This window comes from Ahaetulla prasina, chromosome 6, assembly GCF_028640845.1.
Source record: "Ahaetulla prasina isolate Xishuangbanna chromosome 6, ASM2864084v1, whole genome shotgun sequence".
Lineage (NCBI taxonomy): Eukaryota > Metazoa > Chordata > Lepidosauria > Squamata > Colubridae > Ahaetulla > Ahaetulla prasina.
Window position 1 is genome coordinate 82762077 of NC_080544.1, and position 25208 is coordinate 82787284.

The window sequence follows — 25208 nt, forward strand, 5'->3', positions numbered from 1 at the left end:
CCAGCTATGACTGTTCCTTAAGACACGTGCCAGCAAGCAGATCCCTTACAGACGCTGTGAGTTTCCCAGAGAAAAAGTCTGCCAATTTTGTTTTAGTCATATTTCCTGTCACATGGAATAGGTGACACATCAGAAGCAGAATTTGAAGCCACAAGCCAAAGAGTGAAAACGGGAAAAGTTTATTTATACTCTTACTTGACATCTCCTCAGCTGCTATAATTTAGAAGTTATTGCTTATAATAGTTTGTCTCTCTGTCTCCAAATTGTTGTTTGAGTGAACATAAATTTAAAATTTTTGTATTGAATTCCACTGTAAATGACTTGCCACAAAGGAAAGAAGAATGTTATAAAAATTAATTTACAAAAATGAAAAGAATGATCATCAACATGTAACATCAAATTTTTGCCATTTGTTTATCTGCTTGTTATCTTTTCCTGACTCCAAAGCAATTTGATAATTTTATCAGTTTTCCATTTTTACCAAACAATCAGATACTCTGAGTAGCTGTTCATTGCTGCCTCTGCATCTATTTCTTCTGGTCAATAGGTTGTTTCTGTTTTCCAGAGTCCCTCATCTCTACCAGCCATGGCTTCCTATTGGCACTCCAAGAAAACTGAGATCTTTCTGTGGCTGGTCCTAGTGTAATTGCCATCAGCAACCTTCTCTTCTCTTCCATCAACCATTGGCTTGTGTGGAGTTTGGGGAGGAGTAGGGAATGAATGGATGGCTCCACAAGTCTGAACAGTTGAACTGCCTGTAGGCTGACTTCTTCCCATTGTTTTGTGAGCACAAAGGAATGCTACTGGACATGCATCCATCTATCTAATTCCATGCCAAGCAGTAGGCATGAGTGGCTTTGGGATGACTGCATTGGGAGGAGTACCTTGCTGAAGTCAGCTTTTCCATGACCCTGATTCACGGTGTCCTACGGTGTCCTATAGGGGTCAAATTGTGAAGTGTGGGTTCTCTGCCTGCTCATTGACTCCCATGTTAGGGGTCTGGACTCACATGGTAGCCGCACAGTCCCAGGAAAAGAGTTACATTTGAATTAAGGAGGTGCCAATAACATGTGACAAGCTGCTTTGGAGCAGGTGTGGTCATTCTGTCAGCACCTCCTTAACTCAAATATGTGTTTTCCTGGGATTGCATGGCAACCAGATGAACACAGTCAAAGATACAGCTTCTTAAAGTTGCTGACAGGTACAGAGTGTATGCCCTTGTGTGCTCCAAAACCCCTTTTGGCTCTGAATATGAAGTACAGGTAACCACGCTTGGTCATGGGGAAAGGCCCTGACAAGGACAATGTGCAATGAAGCTTTGAAAAAGAAAACTCTACGGTTTTTCTTATCATATCCCATAACTGTACAATTTCCAAACCTGAAGACTTCTAGGATTGGTCTACAGCTCCCACCAATCTCATGTTAGGTAGGGAGTATGGAATACGTACACTTCCATACCCAGAAGGTACAAGATAAAACCTGGTTGAAGTCAATAAATGGCATTCTTTTACTGTCTATAGCCCATTTTATATGGAAGGTATTCAGAAAATAACAGCATCTGGATGATCTTGACTGAATTTGTGTTTAGTTTGGAGACTATTTAGCTATAGGCAAGATTGAGGAATTGGAAAATAAAATCTCAGAAGTGATGGTGGCAAATGACAGCATTGTTAGTGTAATTGCCAAGAAAACCACATGGATGTGTCCAGCGAGGATCAAGCTTGACTCCAAGGAGATTTTAATATGAAAAGAAGAATAAGACATTCTTGGTGGAGTAAGCTATTACATAGTTGTAAAATTCACTTTCCTTTGTGGTTTCCATGGACTTCTTATTTTATAGGTGCATTATAAAATTTTTATGAGGCTGGAATTACAACATTTTAATGTATTTATACATTTGATTATTTTATGCTTCTTAGGCACATTGCTTATACAACCCTAATGACAGGTTTGAATTTTTGCTGACTTGCCTAATTACTATATTTACCTGAAAGGAAAATTATTTTCCCCAGGTAATTTAAATGTAAAATTAGAATGCAGCCTTAAGTTCATTGCAAATATAGAAATGATGGCAGATTAGTTTTTTCTGCTTAATCTTCCTGGAGTGCCTTCTTAAATTCAGAATTGTCTATCAATTGGACAAATGTCAATCCCAATGACTATGATGTTTTATGCAGCGTATCAAGCCAGAAGTAAGTAGCCTGCTTTCCAGAGGCTCAAGACTAATTTCAGAAGACCTCTGAAGAAAGCCAGGCTGATCTCACTCCATCTCCTTTTTTATATAGCTTGCTTTTTGGGAAAAGAGATACCAGGAGTAAAAAAAAAAAAAACTTGTCATACAGAGAATGAGCATGTCCACCCACTCTCAGCTTGTTCCACCCACTGCTTGCTTAGTACTAATAGAAGAATGAATATAGTACTGTTCTACGATTCATTTAAATAAATTCCAACATTTTCCATTAGTTTTATATATAAATAAACAGGCACAGAATTGTAGCCTTGAATCTTATAAACAATCTTACACAACCTTAAACTCTAGGCCCTACTTGTTTACAAAGCTTGTTCCTTCCAGAATACTTGGATCTGGATGTGTGGATGTGAAGTCATGTCCTTTCAAGATTACTCAAAGCTAAATTGTCTGAGCTTGCAGAAAAGCATCTCTGTCAGCTGTGTAAATTTCTTGATGTACATTTCCCCTTTGTTTGAAACAAGTAAGAGCAGTAGCTTGGACTAGCTCTTAAAAGGCTTCGTGGCACGGTTTTTCTCCTTTAAATGTTGAGTGGCTTTGGGCCGGTTGCGCTCTCTCAGCCCAACTCACCTTCAGAGTTGTTGATGTGAAGGAAATAGGAAAAGGAAGGAGTATTAGGTATGTTCACAGCCTTGAGGTATTTGTAAAAATATTAAAGATGAGATATAAATAAATAATTTAAAAAATGAAAGGAAATGAAAGCTGTTCCAATGAACTAATCAAAATTTTAAGTTCCAAGCTGCCCAGAGTCACCTTGTGGCAGATGGGCAGCAAATAAATTTAATAAATAAATAAAATACAGAAGTAAAAGATCTGACAGCATCTTTGTTTTCACCCTACAATATTTGAATATTTGAGTCTTTTGAGTTTGGGACATTTCTGTCTTATTTTTGTTTTTGTTTTCCTTTTTAACAACTTCAGTCTTTCTGTCTGAAGCTAAATGTTGCTAAAATGATGATGATGATGATGATGATGATGATGATAAAATGTTTTGTATCTATGAGCCTTCTGAATAGCCCAAATACAGATATATACCATATGCTGAGATAATATCACAAGTATGACATGATCTCATTACACATTCTCACATTCTGAAAAAGATAGCATTATTATCCTCTGCTGGCTAAGAGGCTTAGCCTGTGACACAGCAGATCTTTGTTAGATAAGCCAACAAGAATATTCATGGCTTGAAGTCTCAGCCACTGAATTACTGCCAGGGCTCATGAGCAAATTCAAGCCAGATACAGGTATTACTACATCCCCAGTACTACTTCCAGTTCTTCCAAAGCAGTGTAGAATTGGGCTGCGATATCTTTTTACTTCTGAAACAGAAAATCATGAGCCAGTTAGTGATGTTCCTGTTTCCCTTCAGCTGAATAAAAAGAATCAATGTCAAAAAATCATTGCCCTTCTCCCTGAGCGAACACTGATTGTGTAGTTTAAAAAAATCCCCACATCTCCAATCAGAATAGAATAGAATAGAATAGAATAGAAGAGAAGAGAAGAGAAGAGTTGGAAGGGACCTTGGAGGTCTTCTAGTCCAACCCTTTGGTTAGGCAGGAAACCCTACACCATTTCAGACAAATGGTTATCCAATCTCTTCTTAAAAACTTCCAGTGTTGAAGCAGTCACAACTTCTGGAGGCAAGTTGTTCCACTGATTAATTGTTCTAACTGTCAGGAAATTTCTTCTTAGTTCTAGGTTGCTTCTCTCCTTGATTAGCTTCCACCCATTGCTTCTTGTTCTACCCTCAGGTGCTTTGGAGAATAGTTTGACTGCCTTTTCCTTGTTCCTGAGATATCAGTGCACTGCTAAAATAAACGTGCTCTGCATGGATCTGCTCTTGGACACTGCCTGGAAGCTTCAACTGGTTCAGAATTCAGTTCAGTGGTGGGATTCAGCTGGTTCTCTCCAGATCGCATGAACCGGTAGCAGTGACTGCAGGTGGCTCCGCCCACCCCCCTGAATGTAATGCACAACTAGTGTGCATGCGCAGACGGCTACGTACGTGCAGAGGTAGCGCAAGCGAGCGAAGCAAGCGTGCGCATGCACAGGCTCACATTTGCCAATCGGTAGGGAAGGTAAGTGAATTCCACCTCTGATCCAGTGGAACTGGCAGTGATTGGCATGGTTCAGTATAACAAGTACCAACTGTTTCATGAACTGCACTGATTCCCATTTGACTTCCAGTGCAATTCAAGCTGCTGGTCAAAGCCTATAAAGGACTCTGGGTTCCTGCAATATATAGATGAATTAATATTAGAATTAATATTCTTGTAACGTATGGCTTAATTGATTTATCGTAATTAACAATTATTTTTCTCTTAATAGGATCTTCTAGACCTTTAACATTTAGTGAAATAATTCAACATTGCTTTCTCGTGACTTGTATTTTTAGAGTGTCTCTATCTAGTTTCTCTGTGTAATCAATGTTTTCTCACATCCAAGACATTTTCGAAGCTTATTTCTCACAGAATTCATTGTTACCTTGTTTTATAATATCAACAATACGAACAGCTTCAATGTTCTTTTTTCTGCATTATTTCTCCCATCCTTCCCTTTAAAAACTATCTCCTCCCTCATCTAGCCCCCACCACATCCCCCACATTCTGCAATACCTCCATATCTAACTTCTTATCCTCCAATCCCTCAGACCAAGAGCAATAATGTACTTTAAAAGAATATTTGATTTTAAAAATTAAATGGAAAGCAAAGCAAGAATTATGCTGGTCTAAGACTGTAGTAAAAAGTATAAATCAAAGCAAGAATGCCTCTGGGCCCTAGAGGCTCAAAGGGCATTCAGAGAAAGCAGAAATGTTGGGAAGCTTTATTTTAAAGCTTCTGCATACACTTATTTAGGGAAAAAAAATCAAAGGCAAACTGAAATTATAAAGAGCATTCTTCCAAGAGTTGCAATGTATAAAAATCTCCTCTGTTTTTACTTCTGGTAATGGAATGTCTTTTTTCTAGCTGTGCCAGCATGGCATTCATATTCTAAAATATTGGAATGGGGCGGAAAAATACTCCTGAGGAACAGGAGGAAGAGCTACAACCAAGACAACAGTCAGTTAAAAAAATCTGAATCTGGGCAAAACTATAATCCAAACAAGCATCTCAGACAAGACTTGCCCTATATCTCATAAAGTTAAAGGAAGGGGTGGAGGGGAGCACATACAGACTTGCAAGATTCTGCTACCGTAACCATAACCATATGATAAGGGTAGTATTAACAGTAATTACTATTGGTATAGCTTCCTAGTCCGGTCTACGTTGAAGGACTGACAGATATACTTTCCAAATTCTGGACTTTCTGGGTGCCGCCAAGAAAATCACTTTTCCTTCAGATAAGTGGGAACCATGCAGAGCTCAATAGTGACATATAACTGTGAATGCATAACTTTAATTCTTGGCAACCCCCAGTGGCTGCAAGTCAGAATACTTAATACTGTGATCATTAGGAAAAAATGTTTGAAATGACATTAGGAACTTTCCAATTAAAATCTTACTGACTGCTCATTTTCTAAAATGATGCTTGGTTTATGGCTTTGATTTCATTTCATATTGAGGATAGGAAGGGTTTAGATTAGATGTGATGAGATGTTTCCTATTACATACAATAAATACCTACTCATAAAAGTTGTTTGTGCTTCATAAAATATTTTCAGCTGAAAGATTGTAATTATACCTCTTCTCAGACATAAATTTATGGGCTTTCAGAGAGATAAACCTGTATGTGAAATGCATCAGAAACAATGAAGAATTTTGCAGTTAATTAAAATTGAATTTGTTTCTTATTGTAGAAGATTTTGCAAAATGCAACCTGGTGCTTCTGATATATGATTTTTTTTCTACCGCAGTTAGGTTTATAATGATGTCATAAACGTAGGGTCATAATATTTGTGTGTGTGTATGTGTGTGAGAGAGAGAGGGAGGGAGGGGGAGGGAGGGAGGGAGGGGGAGAGAGAGAGAGAGAGAGAGAGAGAGAGAGAGAGAGAAGATCTAATCTGAAAAGGTCTGGGTGGTCATTTTTATTGATACAGTATTTTTACAGTTTTCATTCATATTTTTGTAGCCCAGATCTAGTAGCCAGAGGAAAGTGAGATGCAGGAAGTACCAGTAGTGATAATTACCTAATGATGATTTTAACAAGGCTATAATGTTGCACATTTTAGATAACTAACCTTGTCTCCTTGTGCTGTGGTAAGGACAACTCACTAACCATTTCCCGTGCACATATCTGCACATTCTACCTGCCTCAGTGTGTTCTTGTAGGTCTGACAGCACTTTTTCTGTAATGGTCAGCCTGAAGCTGCTAAATGATGGCAATATAAAGGGCATTGATGTATAAATGAAATGATGTACTTCATGCCACCAATTTGGGGCTCCAACTGATTCTGCTGGTTTCCTGTGGAGGTACCCCATTTAGCCTGGTCTCTGCCTATTTTTCAGCCCTGTTTTAGCTGCTAGGCAAGCTGGAATTCTGACTTCTGCAGTCACTCCTATTTGTCTTTTTTCAATGAGTTGATTGAGTGTGAAGCCTTGAAGTTGACCAGCCCATGCAATTGAAAATGTAATTGAAAGGACTATTTCTATTTCAGTAGCCTATTCCTTGGTAAGGAATTCCCTTCCAAGTGGCCACTAGCTTCTCACTTCCTTTCCTCAAATTATGTGTCAATTCTGACACTGATCTTCACAAGTAAACCCGGTTCTCAAACTCCAGTTCTTCAGCAGCATTTGTTTAGTGACTGATCTTGACTGTAAAAATACAGATAGCCACTAGATGGCTATCAAGAGATACAAACCTACCTAACTCCTTGCTGCTGTAAAGGTTAAGTCAGGAGTGCCAAATTCAAGGCCTGGAGGTCAAATTTGCCCCACGGGGTATTTAGATCTGGCCTGCGGGACTGCCCTGGAAACAGCAAAGGACCAGCTTGCAGTGCCTCTGCCCAGGGGCAGCCCTTCCAAGCTCCATTTTCGCTGGCAGAGGGTTGCAGGAAGCCACTGAAGACAAAAACGGAGCTCAGGAGCCCATTTTCTCTGGTACAGCGCTCGGGCCACCACAGGCATCGAATTGGCCACACCCCCTGGCCATGCCCACCTTGGCCCCCCAAGGTCAAACACAACCCTAATGTGGCCCTCAATGAAATCGAGTCTGACACTCCTGGGTTAAACCATAGAGTTATATAGTTTAAAAGAGGTTTTGAAAAGTTAAATTGGTTGACCATAACATAAGAAATTAAAAAAAACTGCAACACATAGAATAATTTATTGTTTTGAACTTCACACGTTTGAGCATATCTTTTTATTTAGGGGCTCATCAACTGCAAAAAATTTTGTAAGCTCTATACAAAATGCAGTAACTACAAAATACATATTCTGCAACTTTTGTGCACTTGCGCGCATCATTTTCAGATGGATTATTGAGGATAAATTTCTCTTTTTCCTTTTCTACAATCCTGCACTGGTTCGTTTTAGCCATGGAGAAAGAGTAAAGAGACTCAGGACAATAAAATTTCATTTCCCTTCTTTGCACTCACAGGTCACTGTTTCTTTGCTGATATTAACACCAACAAAATGGGAAGCATGATAGACAGAGCATGTGTTGCTCAGCCATTATTAGCAACATGGCAACAATAACTTTCTGTTAATAAAAATGACATAAAAGAAAATGTCTTTTTTAAAAAAAACCATAAAGTGTGTTCTTGTTATTTGACAACCCTCTCCTTTATTTCTCAGTTGAAAAAAACATTAGATTAAAACAGAAGGGCAAGGAAGTACTTTTGCAAGCAACCTAAGTTTTTTATTTTTGTTTGCCTACGGCTCACATTTCCCATCATTTCTTTTGTACTTAGTTTTTAATTCCATCCTATGGTTTGTCCATATTTGGGTAATGCTGAAATATGAAACTGATAATTAGTATGTTATGTTTTGTTTGCAACTATATTATGTTATTGTTACTATCTATGCTTTAAATAAAGCAGAAAGAGTGGAGAAAGACAAAGTTCTTAATTTATCTAAGGCAGCAAGATATGTTGAGTTGGCACTGATGTTTGTTCATTACCTGGTAACTAACCGCAACGTGCATATAGCCATTTGATAAGCTGATGACATGCAGCATCCTGAGAACTGCTGAAAACATGAGTGTCTGTCAAATATTCAAGTGAATACACCCTGGAAGAGATCACATTGCATATGTTAACTGAATATTTGAAAGCAGCTAATTTTACCACTCTCCTGCTATCATAGATTCCTAACAGGATGTGGTTGTGTCTATCTAAAATTGTGCTGGCAGGCCATTACTTCTGACTGACTTAACAAGCATTTTGGTGTCCACATGTGCTAGGTGACCTCTTGATAAACATTCATTATCTAATTGCCTGGGGAGTGTGTGTTATTTTCCCCCTACTTTAAAAAAAATCAGAATTCCTTCCCCACCCCCCACCTTCAAATAGACTCTAGACTCAGATACACTGCTCTGGAGTTTAAGTGGTAATTTCCAGTACTAAGAGTTACCAATTGAGGAAGTGTGTATTTCTTTTTCATCTAACTTCTCTGGTGTGATTATGTAATCTATAAATTATGTAGTATGATTTGAAGCTGAAGGCAAGCCAAACATTCCTGTACTGCAGAGGTCATGATGAAACTGCTTATAAGATAAATTAGTCATAATGTACTTTACAGATAACATTGCAAAGCTACGTATGTGTGAGTAACTGCCAGTTCAAACATAGGCTATTGTCTGATATGCATATCCTTCCTCTTAATCCATTGCTGAGTTACACTTTTATTAGAACCAACGTAATGCTACCAAAAGGTATACAAGATGTTCATCAAATCAGATGTTACACAAACCATACCCATGATTGCTTTTTATTAGTTTCCCCTTTGTGTGCATCTATAGATGAGCAGATATTTGTATTTTCATTTAATCCTTATTTGTCTGAGCTAGGATTACAAATTCCAGAATTCCAAAGAGTGGACCCAAAATAGTTTGAAAACTGTAGAGCTGATAAAAGTGATCCTGGCTGCTTTGCAGTCACAATGATGCAAATTACACCAGACTTTCCCTGTGCTGGTGGACAATGAGAGCTGTAGTGCAAATAGTTCTCTTTTCATCTTCTAGTACAGGGGTCTCCAACCTCAGTAACTTTAAGGTTTGTGGACTTCAACTCCCAGAGTTCCTCAGCCAGCAAGCCTTAAAGTTACTAACTTTGGAGACCCCTGTTCTAGTATAATATTCCTTGGACCTGGATCCAAACAAATGATATTATCCCATATAAACTAATTTTACAAAAATCAGAATTTTTGATTTTTGAAATGATTTTTGAAATGATCTAAGTGCCAAAGCCCACTGCAACTATATAGCAAAAAAGGCTCTAAGAGTTGTAAACCTAATTCTGCGTAGCTTCTTTTCCAAAAACTCTACACTACTAACCAGAGCATTCAAAACATTTGCCAGATCCATTCTTGAATATAGCCCATCTGTCTGGAACCCATACCACATCTCTGACATTAATACAATTGAACGAGTCCATAAATATTTTACAAGAAGAGTTCTCCGCTCCTCTGTAAACAACAATATACCTTATTCCATCAGACTTGAAATCCTGGGATTAGAAAATTTAGAACTCCGCCGACTCAGACAAGACCTGTGTTTAACACACAGAATCATCTATTACAATGTCCTTCCTGTTAAAGCAGCAGTTTTCAACCTGTGGGTCAGGACCCTATTGGGGGTCGAATGACAATTTGCCAGGGGTCGCCTAAGACCATCGGAAATATGGGAAGTATACTTGTGAGTTGAAGAATCGCGCTCCAGTGGTTGACTTCACAAGCCAGCTGCAGGCTCTTCATACCGCTAGCCGAATTCGGCTTCAGGAGTGATCAATTAAAAAAGAGAGAAATCTTTGCTCTGATGTCTCCCTCTCAAGCCAGCTGCAATCACTCCCAATCGGTAGCCTAATTTGGCTTCAGGCACAATAAACTTAATAGGGGAGGAGTCTCCGCTTTAATGCCTCCGTCCTCAAGGCAATCGCAAGCAGTTCAGTTCGCTAGCCAATATGGCTTCAGGTGCGATAAATTCAAAACGAAAATAATTTTACGGTGGGTGTCACCACATTGTGGGGAATTGTATTAAAGGGGTCGCAGCACTATAAAGGTTGAGAACCACTGTGTTAAAGACTTCTTCAGCTTCAATAGCAATAATACAAGAACAAACAATAGATTCAAACTTAATGTCAACCACTTCAATCTTGATTGCAGAAAATATGACTTCAGTAACAGAGTTGTTAATGCTTGGAATATACTACCTGACTCTGTGGTCTCCTCTCCAACTCCTAAATGCTTTAACCAAAAACTGTCTACCATTGACCTCACCCCATTCCTAAGAGGACTATAAGGGGCGTGCATAAGTGCACAAAAGTGCCTACCGTTCCTGTCCTATTGTTTCCTTTCAATATATGTTCCTGTATATAATGTTATGACAAAATAAAAAAAATAAAAAAAATTATACAATCCAATCCTATGCCTTCTTTGCAGGTGTACAATATGAAACTTTTAATACTAGCGATGACCATGGGGTGGCAGTAAACAAAAGTCAGGATAGCAATGAAAACTGCAACTGAAGTTCCACCATCTTGACTTCTTTTATCTCTGCCTTAAAGACAACCCTTGATTAATATTAATGTGCCTAAAAATACTTCCTTTGGCATTCTTCAAACTGCCTTCTACTTTTTAAAATGTAATATTTAAATTTTAAGCACCTAAAAGAAAGTGGGCATGTTTTAAAGCAAAAGGGCTCGTCTCTGAAATATTTCCATATCCAAGAATACCCTTAGATTTCACCTAGGCTCCATAGACCAGGGGTCTCCAACCTTGGCAACGTTAAGACTTGTGGACTTCAAATTATGGGAGTTGAAGTCCACAAGTCTTAACGTTGCCAAGGTTGGAGACCCCTGCCATACACTTTCTCTGAGTACAAAAAGGATGAGTGGGAACAATTTATTTGTAATTGGACCTGCCTCCTCTCCCACCCTCCCTAAAAGAGAAACATAAACTAGCTATTGATAGTGAGCATTTTAGAGGCTCATGAGGGCAGCAGTGAGCAACCTCACGATTTTGCCATGAGGCAAATTGTTGTCTTATGACTGGCTGCATTCTTTGTGTATTCACCCTCTGTGAATATGCTATCCCTCCTAGGTCAGCCTCTTTCATTGAATTCCTATGACATGTTAGCAAAATGTCAGAAGTGTCCATTGGCCTCCAAAACGAATGAGTAGATCTGATTGACGTTAATTCAGGCTTCCTCAGAAATCCAGAAATGCTGAAACCACTTTCTGTTTCTGAGACATCTGCTTGTACCATATTTATCTATTTTTTAAAAAAACTACCGTATGTTTTAGACCAACCATTCCTTAAAGAGCAAGAATAAATAGCAAAAAAAAAAACAAGAACACAGACGAACACCCAACATCCACTTTGTCAACCTATGGTTGCCATTTGCAGATTTTGGAGATTCTTCCATTAACCAGTTCAAGTTTTATTTGACCCACTTATATACACATATTTGTATACGTGCATACATACTTCCTAGAAACAGCATTCCAAAGCAGGGCAGGGTCAACTAAAAAAAGTAACTGAATTAAATAATTGAATCATTACTTAAAATTAATTACTTACAAAATAAGGTACCCTACTTAAAAAATATGATACCATCTATATATTTCAATCCTTCTGTCTCTGCAGACATGTTCTCAGACACAAAAAGATGTGGGTATACACACACATTCCCTTTTTTCTTTCTAGTAAAAACTTCAAAAAGTGAAATGAAGGAAATAAACAGAATGAAGATGGGATAAGAAGAATAGGCAAGTTCACTAGAAAAGGAAGGAAAGGGAAAGAAAAATGGATATTAAAATTGGATAGAGATGAAGTCACAGGAAGTGGTAACTGAGCAGAGAAATGAAAAAAAAAAGTCTGGTTTAAGTGTTACAAAAAGGGTTAAATTCACTCGGCAACAGGCCCTTTGAAGTGGTAACTAATTTTCCAAGGCATCCATTCTTTGCAACCAGAAGGTCTGCAGCCGTTTTGCAATTCTTTTGTTTTGTTTTCAGCAGCATTTCATTATTAACATATTCATGTATAATTGTTGGGGCAGGAATGGGAGAAATTATCTTATCTGGTAAATCTAGTAATAAAATTAAAAACAAAATAACAAAATGTGTTACAGTTAAAGTTTTAGAAATAGCTAGAGACTAAATCTAAGTTACTAAGTAACTAGAGACTAAATTCTTAATGATCCTGATTAAGGTGGCTGTTTTCATGGAACGAAATGATTTTGTCTTCAGGTGTTACAGGGGAGGATAAGGTTAATAGAAGTGAGTGATTGCATCTCCACTACTCAGCTCATAGATCAGGGGTGTCAAACTCAATTTCACTGAGGGCTGCATCAGGGTTTTGTTTGACCTCAGAGGGGAGGCGTGGCCAGCTCGATGTCACTTGTGTCAGTGGGGGGGGGGACGACAACTGTGATGGCCCGAGCGCTCTGCCAGCGAAAACGGGCTCCTGAACTCCGTTTTTGGCTGCAACCCTCTGCCAGCCATGCCAAGGACAGCCAAGATCAAGGGTGTCCAAACCTTGGCAATTTCAATTCCCAGAATTCTCCACACTGGGGACTGAAGACCACACATCTTAGAATTGCCAATTTTAAAAAACACTAATCTATAGCAATGAGATTTTACAATATACTGTGTTGGTTGTATTGCTTAACTCATTCAGTTTTGGTGAGTCTATTTGCAAAATTATTAAGCAAGCTTGCTTTGAGCTTCCCAGAAGCACCTGTTTGTCTACTTCATGAAATAAGATGTTAAATTAGACGGTTACTTAGCTTGATTAAGCAAAACCTTTATTGTGTGTCTCCAAAAAACCAGTTTTCCATACTATCTATTGGACAGTTTTGTATGATTTCAAGACTTGCTGTGCCTTAACTCCCTTGGACACAGCAGAAGTTCTCTGACAAGTTTTACTTCTAACACAACCCCACAAGTATCAGTGTCTACACAGATCATTTTAAATCTTCTCTGTGTTTAGTTATTCACAAAAGAAACTGTATGGCACCTTTTCTCATTCAGTGACTAGGTGAATCATTAAGAAAATAACACTCTCTTATCTGATTCTTACAATGTATGCTCAGATTTGTATTTGCTTTTCCTAACTTAAGATCTATGCCGGAGGAGGGGTTACTTCCTTTATATATCCTTTGTTACTGCACACAATGGAAAACAAGCGGAATTTCTTTTGACTGAATCATTAAAAAACCCTCTGTGGAATTGGAGTCTATGGAAGGAGTCTATTGAGCAAAAGTAAGAGAAAATACACAGGACACACTACTGAGAAAGCTGCGGTAAGCAAATATATTTGACCTGGTATGGAAGATAGTTGCTCTATGCAGGAATTCTGCAAAACTAACTCCTTTCTCTCCTAAAAATAAATTCAAAGATTTTAATTTTCTAAATCCAATAGTTTTGCCCAAAAGGTATTTGTATAGAAACAAAGAAGTTAAACTAATAGGAAATTGATTAATATATATAATAAATGTAAACCAACTTGAATAAAACAGCCTTCAATTTAATATGGCTGAAAGAGTATCTTTTCAATACATGGAAGCACATGTGAAATTTCTGTTTTTGAAGCATAGCAGCTGCTAATGCACATGCTCTGAAATCTGCAAACACCTGGGAGCAGCTATATAAGTCTTGCAAGTAGTATGGCTTATACAGGTGTTTTCATGTGAGGTTGTGTGTGTGTGTAGCAAAGTGAAGCAATTTCACGCCATCATAACACAAAATCCACATTTTTTAAATGTGTGTTATGAGTTCACTTAAGCAAACAAAAGGGGGGAAAACTTGCTCTGGACACTTTGACAAAAGTCTCAAGTCCTTTGGATAGCTCTGGTGGCTACCTTAGCAAATCAAAAATATCATTTCAAATGCAGTGCTGCCCATGGCTAAAGACTCCATTTGAAGACTTCACATAGCTTTTTTTCATCAAAACTTATCAGCCAACACAATTTCTTACACATTTAAATCTAAAATAAAATTTACACTAGTTTTTCAGAATGTTATGGTGACAAAACCAAGGGTGGTTCTGTTGTATCCTTCCGTAGCCAAAGTGGGAAATAGGATTCCTATGGAACTAGATAACATTTGTAATGCAGGAAGAACCAGGGGTGAAATCTAAAAATTTTCCCTACCGGTTCTGTGGGCGTGGCTTAATTGGTGGGCATAGCTTGTGGTCAGATGACTGGGTGGGTGTGGCCAATAACAATAAATAATAAAAATAATAAATAAGGTATACAAAACAATAAGAGGTACCAAAAACCAACTTTCACACTTTACACACACACAATACAACACAATTGACTCACACACAATGTAAAAGCAACTGCACTTCACGTAAAATGGCCCCTGCAACAAGCAGGAACCTCACACTTTACACACCCACAACACAACTGACACACACACACACACACGCCACATACAGCTTTGTGAGATTTTGTGTGTTTGCATAGTTAGAGTGAAACACTACAGAAACACACCAAATCTCAGAAAGCTGCACAAATATTTTATTTTATTATTTTTATTTATTTTTTTAGATCAGGGGCTCCAACCTTAGTAATTTAGTTTGTGAACTTCAACTCCCAGAGTTCCTCATTCAGCAAAGAAGGAAGTCAAAGCAAACTTTTTTTTTTTCTTCAGTAGCTGAAGAAAAAGCATGCCGTTGCCGAAAGGAGCAGTAATTATAGGTAAGTGAGGAGGGGGAATTGGCTGGGCATGGGTGGGGACTCTTGTAAGTGGGGGCTGTTAAAAAGTGAGTTTGAAAGCCTGTGAAGATCAGGAAACTCCTCTGGGATTGCCAGAGGAGGCTTTTAAAACCTCTTTTTTTTCCTTTTTTTTCCCCCTGCGGCTGAAGAGGGTTTTTTAAAAAAAACTTTTAAAGGGTTTTGATGATCTCTGCTCTGCCCCACGATCATCAGAGGGTTTTTTTTTCTTTTAAAGGCATGTTCCGGTTGAAGAAAAACTGCTTTTAAAAGTAAAAAAAAACAACCCTCTGCTGATGGTGCGGCTCAGCAGTGGCAGGGGGCTGGGCCAGGGATTTTTGCTACCGATCCTTCAAACCAGCAGCTGCCATCGCTACCTAATCGGGTGAGCCGGTGCGAACTGGGAGCATTTCACCCCTGGGAAGAACAGAGAGATGCCACTTAGAACTATAAAAGTGTGTGAGAGAGGAGCTTGGACAATTAGGTCTACTCTCTTTGTTTTGGGCGCAGAAATACCCACCCACCCCCACCTGCTGTTGGAAAGCGGCCCAATCATGTCCTTAAAAAGCTAGTGACAATTAATAGACTACTACTAGAAGTACATGGAGGATGGAAGCCACACAGAACTATGTCTTAAAGCAAGGGTCTCCAACCTTGGCAATTTGAAGACTTGTGGACTCCAACTCCCAGAATTCCTCAGCCAGCAAAGGGAGTTGGAGTCCACAAGTCTTCAAGTTGCCAAGGTTGGAGACCCCTGTCTTAAAGCATGGTGCTCTTTTCCTCAACCAAGAATTTCCAACACTGGAGGTTTTTAAGAAGAGAATGGACAAACATTTGTCTGAAATGGTAAAGGATTTTGAGTAGTTCAGAGAACCGGTAGTAAAATTTTGAAACCTACCACTGGATTGATTGGGTTATGATTGTGTGATCACAACCACTATTTTGGTGGGTTTTTTTTAATCCTCTGCCTCTACAGCTGATTACTTAAAATTAAATATAATCAATCTGATTGGTTTCATGCATGTAATAATTTTTGTCTTTCATCACATTGAAAAACACAGCTTGGCTAAAAACTTTGCTAGGTGCCTAGAGGATTCCACTTAAGGCTTTGGGGGATGCTGGTGGCCCTGGGAGTTGAAGCCAGGTACCACTGCTTCAAATTCACCCAGGGTGTATCAGGCTGGAAATTGTCCAATTTATTTCCAGTCCTAAAAACACATTTGCTCTAGCATCCACAACTATTTAATTATGTCCTCTGGTTATTGTCTTAGACTGAAACATATTGAATCAGGACTATTGATCAGTTTATTTATTCAGCAGTAGATCTCCAAATCGCATTTGGAAAAAACTTTTCTCTGGAATCGATCAAATTCTGAATTTTAGTTTTCAAAACAACAGAAGTTTACACTATTCAGTTCCAAGTACAGAAGACCAATACATTCTTGTTAGCATAATGATAAAAAAATAATAGAACTCAGCAACTGATTCACAGTGGGATAATCCAGTTGTAGTTGGATAATTTGGAACTAACATTTTTGAGCTACTACCTGTTTTTGCAGCAAATAGCTGTGGTTTTTTTTTTTTTTTTTTTTTTTTTTTTTTTTTTTTTTTTTATTCAAAAAGTTTTACAAAATTTTTTCCCCTCTGCTGATGGTGCGGCTCAGCAGTGGCAGGGGGCTGGGCCAGGGATTTTTGCTACCGATCCTTCAAACCAGCAGCTGCCATCGCTACCTAATCAGGTGAGCCGGTGCGAACTGGGAGCATTTCACCCCTGGGAAGAACAGAGAGATGCCACTTAGAACTATAAAAGTGTGTGAGAGAGGAGCTTGGACAATTAGGTCTACTCACTTTGTTTTGGGCGCAGAAATACCCACCCACCCCCACCTGCTGTTGGAAAGCGGCCCAATCATGTCCTTAAAAAGCTAGTGACAATTAATAGACTACTACTAGAAGTACATGGAGGATGGAAGCCACACAGAACTATGTCTTAAAGCATGGTGCTCTTTTCCTCAACCAAGAATTTCCAACACTGGAGGTTTTTAAGAAGAGAATGGACAAACATTTGTCTGAAATGGTAAAGGATTTTGAGTAGTTCAGAGAACTGGTAGTAAAAATTCTGACTGCCCCTGCTCCTATCTATTCTCTGCCTCCCAAGTCCCAGCTGACTGGGAGGAAATGGGGATTTTGCAATATCCTTCCTTTGCCACGCCCACAGAACCAGTAGTAAAAATTCTGACTGCCCTGCTCCTATCTATTCTCTGCCTCCCAAGTCCCAGCTGATTGGGAGGAAATGGGGATTTTGCAATATCCTTCCTTTGCCACACCCACAGAACCAGTAGTAAAAATTCTGACTGCCCCTGCTCCTATCTATTCTCTGCCTCCCAAGTCCCAGCTGATTGGGAGGAAATGGGGATTTTGCAATATCCTTCCTTTGCCACACCCACAGAACCAGTAGTAAAAATTTTGAAACCCACCACTGGATTGATTGGGTTACGATTGTGTGATCACAACCACTATTTTGGTTTTTTTTTAATCCTCTGCCTCTACAGCTGATTACTTAAGATTAAATATAATCAATCTGATTGGTTTCATGCATGTAATAATTTTTGTCTTTCATCACATTGAAAAACACAGCTTGGCTAAAAACTTTGCTAGGTGCCTAGAGGATTCCACTTAAGGCTTTGGGGGATGCTGGTGGCCCTGGGAGTTGAAGCCAGGTACCACTGCTTCAAATTCACCCAGGGTGTATCAGGCTGGAAATTGTCCAATTTATTTCCATCCTAAAAACACATTTGCTCTAGCATCCACAACTATTTAATTATGTCCTCTGGTTATTGTCTTAGACTGAAACATATTGAATCAGGACTATTGATCAGTTTATTTATTCAGCAGTAGATCTCCAAATCACATTTGGAAAAAACTTTTCTCTGGAATCGATCAAATTCTGAATTTTACTTTTCAGAACAATAGAAGTTTACACTATTCAGTTCCAAGTACAGAAGACCAATACATTCTTGTTAGCATAATGATAAAAAAATAATAGAACTCAGCAACTGATTCACAGTGGGATAATCCAGTTGTAGTTGGATAATTTGGAACTAACATTTTTGAGCTACTACCTGTTTTTGCAGCAAATAGCTGTAGTTTTTTTTTTTTTTTATTCAAAAAGTTTTACAAAATTTTTTCCCACGTTTCCAATAATATTGGCTCCTGAAAATTTTGTGCCCACTTTATCATACAGTCCTTTACCAAGTCCCTTTCAGAATCTATTTCAAGTAACACATTATACAATCTCTTTATATGCTCCTGAGACTGATTTCTAATTTGCTTTACCAAATTTCCCTCGTTCTGCTCTATACCAATTTTCTGATCTCCTTCCATCTAGCAGGTAGTTGCTCATATTGAAACCAAGTATAATTTTTCCCTTCCTCTCTTAATACTTGCAGAGATTTTAACTGCAAATTACCTCTTTCAGTATACAAAAGATCTTTATATGTAATCATTTCCTGATTCTGTTCTATGTTTATATTTTCTACTGTATGTCTAGGACTTGCCCATATAGGAACCTTATAATTTAGTTTATAAGAGTATTTTTCCAAACACATGAAGGGCATTTCTTAGCACATGATTTTTAAAGGCCTTATCCACTTTTTGTCATAAATTAAATATGCATGCCATCCATATAACAAATCATAACCTTCTATATTCAAAATTCTGTCCTCTGTTAAATTAAACCAATCACTTATTGCAGAGAGCAGCTGCTTCATAATATAATTTAAAATTAGGCATTTTAAACCTCCCTTTCCGAGAATCTTGAATTATTTTCATTTTAACCCTAGCTTTTTACCTTCCCATATAAATTTGTTAATTCCTTCTGCCATTCCTCAAGATTCTTATCTTTCTTAATTATTGGTATCATCTGAAAGAGGAATAAAAATCTAGGTAAAACATTCATTTTAATAGCAGCAATTCTCCCAGCAAAGATAATTGCAATTTTTCCAAACACATGAAGGGCATTTCTTAGCACATGATTTTTAAAGGCCTTATCCACTTTTTGTCATAAATTAAATATAATCAATCTGATTGGTTTCATGCATGTAATAATTTTTGTCTTTCATCACATTGAAAAACACAGCTTGGCTAAAAACTTTGCTAGGTGCCTAGAGGATTCCACTTAAGGCTTTGGGGGATGCTGGTGGCCCTGGGAGTTGAAGCCAGGTACCACTGCTTCAAATTCACCCAGGGTGTATCAGGCTGGAAATTGTCCAATTTATTTCCATCCTAAAAACACATTTGCTCTAGCATCCACAACTATTTAATTATGTCCTCTGGTTATTGTCTTAGACTGAAACATATTGAATCAGGACTATTGATCAGTTTATTTATTCAGCAGTAGATCTCCAAATCACATTTGGAAAAAACTTTTCTCTGGAATCGATCAAATTCTGAATTTTACTTTTCAGAACAATAGAAGTTTACACTATTCAGTTCCAAGTACAGAAGACCAATACATTCTTGTTAGCATAATGATAAAAAAATAATAGAACTCAGCAACTGATTCACAGTGGGATAATCCAGTTGTAGTTGGATAATTTGGAACTAACATTTTTGAGCTACTACCTGTTTTTGCAGCAAATAGCTGTGGTTTTTTTTTTTATTCAAAAGTTTTACAAAATTTTTTCCCACGTTTCCAATAATATTGGCTCCTGAAAATTTTGTGCCCACTTTATCATACAGTCCTTTACCAAGTCCCCTTCAGAATCTATTTCAAGTAACACATTATACAATCTCTTTATATGCTCCTGAGACTCATTTGTAATTTGCTTTACCAAATTTCCCTCGTTCTGCTCTATACCAATTTTCTGATCTCCTTCCATCTAGCACGTAGTTGCTCATATTGAAACCAAGTATAATTTTTCCCTTCCTCTCTTAATACTTGCAGAGATTTTAACTGCAAATTACCTCTTTCAGTATACAAAAGATCTTTATATGTAATCATTTCCTGATTCTGTTCTATGTTTATATTTTCTACTGTATGTCTAGGACTTGCCCATATAGGAACCTTATAATTTAGTTTATAAGAGTATTTTTCCAAACACATGAAGGGCATTTCTTAGCACATGATTTTTCAACCAAATAAGAATCTGTCACGATATAAAGCAAGATGGCATCTGCAGCAGCAACCTCATTTCAAAGAAAGCTATTGGAACTTGCATGGACCTCAAAAGAATTACTAAAAAATACAAAAGACGGATGGCTATAATTTTATATAGAAGTGTCTAAAGCTATTTAGGGAAAAAAAACTAGCACGTGCTAAGGTCATAAGGAATATCTTCAGGTATTAGAAGTTACAGTGGGAATAATCTCACTAGTTGGCCTTCTGGTAAATCAGTGGGCCTTTTTTAAAAAAATGGCATTAACAAATGTTAGCCCCAGCATAGCTGATGTTTTTTGAATAGGCAAATTATGAGTTTCTTAGAACTCCTATAACAATAACCTTAATGTTCCAAATGTGTGTTTTGGTTTGAATTGGTTGGAGAACCCAAACTCCTTCTCCTTTTTTATTCTTCCTCTTCATAACTGCCATAGTCTTTTTTTTTCCATTAACAAATTAAAAAGTTTGGAATGGGGTTTGGGATAGGAGGAAGGGAAAGAATTTCAAGTTAGGACAGTCTTGCAACAACCCACACACACCAGAAAAAGGGAAACAAGACTACCTATACAACATCTTCCAACAAAATGGATAGCCATGCAACCAAAAAGTGTCTGATCATTCAACTCACAATAATCAACCAACATAAACTATGCAAAAGTGCTATACATCAGAAACAACCAATAGACTACAACAGTAAAACCACACAACATCACCATAGTTTTGAAACCAACCAAAGCCCTCCATAACATTTATTTATTTATTTATTTATTTATTTATTTATTTATTTATTTATTTATTTATTTATTTATTTATTTATTTATTTATTTATTTATTTATTTATTTATTCGCCCTTCTCCCGAAGGACTCAGGGCGGTTTACAGTAAAATAAAACAAACAATACAATATACAATTTAAAATACAAATTAAAAACTTATTTTATAATTGGCCTAAAAACTTTAAAATATATAAAACTAAAACCCATTAAAATTAATAATAATTTAAAATTAGGCATTTTAAACCTCCCTTTCCGAGAATCTTGAATTATTTTCATTTTAACCCTAGCTTTTTACCTTCCCATATAAATTTGTATAATATTCTAAAAAGCTTTTTAATTTTATCCTGTTGATATCTCTCTTTACCTTTGTATTCTATTTTTCTATAGTACGTTGTTTTGTCTTTTCTGATTTACCTTAAACCCTGAGACATTCCCATATTGATCAATTATTTCCAACAAAGATTTACTAGAATTTATAGGGTTTGTTAAAGTAATCACCAAATCATCTGCAAAAGCTCTTAACTTATATTCATACTGTCTAACTCTAATTCCTCTATCTCCTTTACTTCTCGTATTTTATCCAATAATGGTTCTAGAGTTAAAATAAACAATAATGGTGATAAAGGACATCCCTGTCTTGTTCCTTTCGCAATCTTAAAAGGTTCTGTTAAGCTACCATTGATTATAATCTGTGCTGTTTGCTCTCCATAAATTGCCCTAATTATTCTTAAAAAACCATCTCCAAATTGCATCTTTTCTATTAATTTAAATAAAAAATCCCAATGCAATCGATCAAAAGCTTTCTCTGCATCGAGAAAAATAAATGCTGCTGGAATAAAATTTTTCTTTTCTAAGTACTCCAGTAAATTAACAATCTGCCTAACATTATTCCTCATCTGTCTCCCTTTTATAAATCCAGATTGATCATTATGAATTCTTCGCTGCAGAATCAACATTAATCTATTAGCTATTATTTTAACAAAATCTTATAATCATTATTTAAAAGTGAGATTGGCCTATAATTCCCAGGTTTAGAACAATCCTGTTCCTCTTTTGGTATCAATGAAATAAAGAGGTTCTCCATGAGAAATTCCCCTCCTAGTTGTATCTGATTAAATAATTCCTTAAGTGGACCTAACATCTCATCCTGTAAATTCCTATAATAACTAACTGTGAGCCCATCCGTACCAGGAGTTTTCCCATTTTAATTGTTTAATTACCAAAATAATTTCTTCCGAGGTTATAGGCCGATTCAATTCATCCGTTTGTTCTAAAGTTAAATTTTTAACCATATATTCCTTCAAATAATTATCAATATCCCTATTCAATATATTATCTTTAAGATATAAATTTGTATAATATTCTAAAAAGCTTTTTTAATTTTATCCTGTTGATATCTCTCTTTACCTTTGTATTCTATTTTTTCTATAGTACGTTGTTTTGTCTTTTCCTTAAAGTGTATGCTAACCACCTACCAGGTCTATTTGCGTTACAAAAGTATTATGTTTGGCATATTGTATATTTGTTGCCACCTGATCAGCCATTATCATATTAAATTGATTCTGTAGTAACTTTATTGCATCTTTTCTATTAATTTAAATAAAAAATCCCCATGCAATCGATCAAAAGCTTGCTCTGCATCGAGAAAAATAAATGCTGCTGGAATAAAATTTTTCTTTTCTAAGTACTCCAGTAAATTAACAATCTGCCTAACATTATTCCTCATCTGTCTCCCTTTTATAAATCCAGATTGATCATTATGAATTCTTCGCTGCAGAATCAACATTAATCTATTAGCTATTATTTTAACAAAATCTTATAATCATTATTTAAAAGTGAGATTGGCCTATAATTCCCAGGTTTAGAACAATCCTGTTCCTCTTTTGGTATCAATGAAATAAAGAGGTTCTCCATGAGAAATTCCCCTCCTAGTTGTATCTGATTAAATAATTCCTTAAGTGGACCTAACATCTCATCCTGTAAATTCCTATAATAACTAACTGTGAGCCCATCCGTACCAGGAGTTTTCCCATTTTAATTGTTTAATTACCAAAATAATTTCTTCCGAGGTTATAGGCCGATTCAATTCATCCGTTTGTACTAAAGTTAAATTTTTAACCATATATTCCTTCAAATAATTATCAATATCCCTATTCAATATATTATCTTTAAGATATAAATTTGTATAATATTCTAAAAGAGCTTTTTTAATTTTATCCTGTTGATATCTCTCTTTACCTTTGTATTCTATTTTTCTATAGTACGTTGTTTTGTCTTTTCTGATTTACCTTAAACCCTGAGACATTCCCATATTGATCAATTATTTCCAACAAAGATTTACTAGAATTTATAGGGTTTGTTAAAGTAATCACCAAATCATCTGCAAAAGCTCTTAACTTATATTCATACTGTCTAACTCTAATTCCTCTATCTCCTTTACTTCTCGTATTTTATCCAATAATGGTTCTAGAGTTAAAATAAACAATAATGGTGATAAAGGACATCCCTGTCTTGTTCCTTTCGCAATCTTAAAAGGTTCTGTTAAGCTACCATTGATTATAATCTGTGCTGTTTGCTCTCCATAAATTGCCCTAATTATTCTTAAAAAACCATCTCCAAATTGCATCTTTTCTATTAACTTAAATAAAAAATCCCAATGCAATCGATCAAAAGCTTTCTTTGCATCGAGAAAAATAAATGCTGCTGGAATAAAATTTTTCTTTTCTAAGTACTCCATTAAATTAACAATCTGCCTAACATTATTCCTCATCTGTCTCCCTTTTATAAATCCAGATTGATCATTATGAATTCTTCGCTGCAGAATCAACATTAATCTATTAGCTATTATTTTAACAAAAATCTTATAATCATTATTTAAAAGTGAGATTGGCCTATAATTCCCAGGTTTAGAACAATCCTGTTCCTCTTTTGGTATCAATGAAATAAAGAGGTTCTCCATGAGGGGAATTCTCCTAGTTGTATCTGATTAAATAATTCCTTAAGTGGACCTAACATCTCATCCTGTAAATTCCTATAATAACTAACTGTGAGCCCATCCGTACCAGGAGTTTTCCCATTTTAATTGTTTAATTACCAAAATAATTTCTTCCGAGGTTATAGGCCGATTCAATTCATCCGTTTGTTCTAAAGTTAAATTTTTAACCTTATATTCCTTCAAATAATTATCAATATCCCTATTCAATATATTATCTTTAAGATATAAATTTGTATAATATTCTAAAAAGCTTTTTAATTTTATCCTGTTGATATCTCTCTTTACCTTTGTATTCTATTTTTCTATAGTACGTTGTTTTGTCTTTTCCTTAAAGTGTATGCTAACCACCTACCAGGTCTATTTGCATTACAAAAGTATTATGTTTGGCATATTGTATATTTGTTGCCACCTGATCAGCCATTATCATATTAAAATTGATTCTGTAGTAACTTTATTGCATCTTTAAGTTTTTGATCATGTGGTTATGTATTAATAATTGTTGTTTCGTATAAATTTCCTCTTCTAAATACCTACGCTGTCTTTGTTGCTTATTTCTCTGTCTATTATTAAGATATATTAATACACCTCTCATAAAAGCTTTACTGCAGTCCCAAACCATTTCTATCGATGTTTCATTATTCAAATTATAATCAAAAAATTCTTTCATCTGCTTTTTACATTGATTTACATTATCCTGATATCTAAACAAATTTTCATTTAATCTCCAAGTTCTTCTACCCTCTTTTCCATATTGCAATTCCATCCAAACAGGACTATGATCAGACAAACATCTTGGAAATATCTTAGTTTTCTTCACCTAAAAAGCAAATCATTAGAAATTAAATAAAATCAATAAAATTTAAGCCAGCCCGTGCGAATGAAAAGATGTGTCTTCAGTTCATGCGAAGGTCCAAGGTCAGGTATTTGGCGTAAACCGGGGAAGCTCGTTCCAGAGTGTGGAGCCCCCACAGAGAAGGACCTTCCTGGGGCCGCCAGCCGACATTGCTTGGCGGACGGCACCTGAGAAGTCCCTCTCTGTGAGAGCGACGGGTCGGTGGGAGGCATGCGGTAACAGCAGGCGGTCCCGTAAGTACCCAGGCCCTAAGCCATGGGCGCTTTAAAGGTAGTGACCAAAACCTTAAAGTGCACTCGAAGGCCACAGGTAGCCAGTGCAGTCTGCGCAGGAGGCGGTGTTATATGGGAGCTACGCAGCTCCCT

General features: G+C 36.8%; 1 protein-coding gene and 1 long non-coding RNA gene across 2 annotated transcripts in view; one reads left to right on the forward strand and one right to left on the reverse strand.

Moving 5' to 3' along the window:
• The window catches only part of LOC131200689 (uncharacterized), a 278336-nt gene that overhangs the window by 230880 nt on the left and 22248 nt on the right, over window positions 1–25208 (forward strand). The gene's annotated exons all lie outside the window — the stretch shown is intronic.
• LOC131200691 (uncharacterized) overlaps window positions 4389–25208 on the reverse strand; it is a 44774-nt gene continuing 23954 nt past the window's right edge. Inside the window, exons 4-5 of the long non-coding RNA XR_009155690.1 lie at window positions 8310–8419; window positions 4389–4483 (exon numbers count right to left, since the gene is read on the reverse strand). This is a non-coding gene — a long non-coding RNA (uncharacterized LOC131200691). The remainder of the gene's footprint in view (window positions 4484–8309; window positions 8420–25208) is intronic.